Source organism: Sapajus apella, unplaced genomic scaffold (genome assembly GCF_009761245.1).
Source record: "Sapajus apella isolate SASKATOON/1434 unplaced genomic scaffold, GSC_monkey_1.0 scaffold199, whole genome shotgun sequence".
In the NCBI taxonomy this organism is placed as follows: Eukaryota; Metazoa; Chordata; class Mammalia; order Primates; family Cebidae; genus Sapajus; species Sapajus apella.
This window is the reverse complement of record NW_022437139.1, coordinates 72939-75821: the sequence shown is the minus strand read 5'-3', so window position 1 is coordinate 75821 and position 2883 is coordinate 72939. Positions and strand designations below refer to the sequence as shown.

The window sequence follows — 2883 nt, the reverse complement described above, 5'->3', positions numbered from 1 at the left end:
AAAAAAAAAAAAAAAAAAAAAAAAAAAAAAAAAAAAAAACATGCCTCTACTAAAAATACAAAGATTATCCGGGGGGTATGATGCACACCTGTAATCTCAACTCCTTGGAGGCTAAGGTATGAGAATCACTTGAACCTGGAAAACAGAGGTTGCAGTGAGCCGAGGTCGTGGCAATGCACTCCAGCTTGGGCAACAGAATGAGACTCCATTTCAAGCAAAACAAAACCAAAAACAAAACAAAATACAATAAAAAACAAAAGAGAAAGAAGTAACTGTATTACTCACAATACCTAAGGTATGGAATCAACCTAAGTGTATGTACATCAATAAGTGACTGGAGAAAGAAAATGTAATATGTGCACACAATAAAATGCTATTTAGCCCTTACAAGTAAGAAAGTCATTATTTCCAGCATTCATGAATCTGAAGGTATTATGCTAAGTAAAACAAGCCAGCACAGAAAAACACCTGCCTGTATCAAAATATGCCATATAAGGCATAAATATATACATATACTCTGTACCCACAAATACTAATACATTTCAATAAAAATTTCACCTATGGATTTTTTTTTTTTTTTTTGAGACACAGTCTTGCTCTGTCACCCAGGCTGTAGTTCAATGGCACGATCTCGGCTCATGGCATCCTCTGCCTCCCAAGTTCAAGCGGTTCCCTTGCCTCAGCCTCCTGAGTAGTTAGGACAATAGGTGCATGCCAACACGCCCAGCTAATTTGCTTTTATTTTAGTAGAGACGGCGTTTCACCATGTTGGCCATGATGGTCTCTAGCTCCTGACCTCATGATCTGCCCACCTCAGCCTCCCAAAGTGCTGTGATTACAGGTGTGAGCCACCACGCCTGGCCATTTACAAGGTCTTTTTGTTGGTGGTGGTGATGGTGAGGCTGACTCTCGCTCTATCACCCAGGCTGGACTGCAGTGGTGCAATCTTGGCTCACTGCAACCTCTGCCTATCGGGTTCAAGCAATTCTCGTGCCTCAATCTCCCTATTAGCTGGAATTACAGATGTGTGCAACCTCACCCAGCTAATTTTTGTATTTTTAGTAGAGATGGGGTTGCACCATATTGGCCAGGCTGGTCTTGAACTCCTGACCTCAAGTGATCTGCCTGCCTCAGCCTCCCAGTGTGCTGGGATTACAGGAGTGAGCCACCACACTCAGCAGGGAAGAATATTCTTCAACTCATTTATTTAAAGTCACTGGCAACATAATTACTAGAGACATTATGCCATTATGTACAAAATAGTATATTGCTATCATCTTGTACCTACAACCTTGAGTAAGGTGGGATAGGTTAAAGTTAGTGGTGTAATAATGCTTCATTAAACACACAAAATAGTCTTAACATGATAAACAAAATAGAGTTCACACATAATCTAACAATTTTTAATTGTACTTCATTTTATTACATAATAGTAAAATATGCTATTTTAATACTTTTAACTATAATTAATTTCTCTCTCTCTCATGTAGAAAAGTGTTATTCTGAACACCTACCTTATCCATCAATTAACATGAGTTAACTACAAACAGCCCCTTCACTTATATTTTCATTCTGCATCTTACATTTTAATATCCTTGCTCTTTTATAGAAAAGGTCATAAGTAATGCCCAATAAAAAAGAATCTCTAATATTTCTGATGCACAACAATTGATCACATGCTTTCACATGTGAATACAATAGGAATAAAATAACAGCATAATTTGAAAGCTGTATTACATCATTATTCAGCTTTCAAATTTTTGTTTTCAAGGAAACACATATACTTTCAATGTAATAACAATGCTTCAAAAAATCTTTTAGAGGTATACACAAATAATTTATCTAACAACTTTAGTTGTGGATTAGTTTCTATACTCAACACTCTGATTTAGTGTAATGTCTGAAGTGTCAGTGCCTTATTCTACTGTAAATTCTCTGATATTTACATAAAATCAATTTCGAATTAAATATTCTTTCATGTTAACTGCATCTGCAAAAACATATTTTAGTATAAACTCTGGTCTTTTCTAAGCTGTAGTTTTTCAAAAAACAGTGTTTCTAAATTCATTACATTTGCAGGACTCTTCACCAATATAAATTCCCTGATGTTGAACAAAACTTGAACATCTGCTTCAAGGTTTTCCTCTAGTACAAATTGTGTGCAATAAGATCTGTGATACAAGTCAAGGTACTATAACCACCTTTACATTCGTAATGATTGTCTACAGAATATTCTTCTTCACTTTAAAGGCTATTTCCTGAAAGATTTTTTGAAAGTAATTGTACTGTTAATGCTTTTATTAACTATGAACCTTTTTTTTTTTTTTTTTTTTGAGACGGAGTTTCACTCATGTTACCCAGACTGGAGTGCAATGGCGCGATCTCGGCTCACCGCAACCTCCGCCTCCTGGGTTCAGGCAATTCTCCTGCCTCAGCCTCCTGAGTAGCTGGGATTACAGGCACGCGCCACCATGCCCAGCTAATGTTTTTGTATTTTTAGTAGAGACGGGGTTTCACCATGTTGACCAGGATGGTCTCGATCTCTTGACCTCGTGATCCACCCGCCTCGGCCTCCCAAAGTGCTGGGATTACAGGCTTGAGCCACCGCGCCCGGCCTTGAACCTTTTTTTTTAACCAGTCATATTTTATTTGAGGTTAATTCCCATTAGGATATAAAAGGATTCAGCGATGATCAAGATTGTGTTCCTTAAGGAGGGGCTCGGGGCAAGATCATGGGGGGTAATGCAGACGTATCCTCTTCTTCAGTGGTACCTGTGTAACAGCTTGTGCTTCAGCTCCTTGTAGGAAAGGCAGTAGCTGAAGAGCACCTAGCCTGCCAGACTGTGGTAACCCCTGAGATGCTCCCTTTCTTTATGCTCATGT

The 2883-nt window shown here is 38.4% G+C and overlaps 2 long non-coding RNA genes across 2 annotated transcripts in view; one reads left to right on the top strand and one right to left on the bottom strand.

Moving 5' to 3' along the window:
- Positions 1–2877, bottom strand: part of LOC116543886 — a 6241-nt gene extending 3364 nt beyond the window's left edge. Inside the window, exons 1-2 of the long non-coding RNA XR_004265740.1 lie at positions 2623–2877; positions 1292–2312 (exon numbers count right to left, since the gene is read on the bottom strand). This is a non-coding gene — a long non-coding RNA (uncharacterized LOC116543886). The remainder of the gene's footprint in view (positions 1–1291; positions 2313–2622) is intronic.
- The window catches only part of LOC116543885, a 373403-nt gene that overhangs the window by 306422 nt on the left and 64098 nt on the right, over positions 1–2883 (top strand). The window lies entirely within an intron of this gene.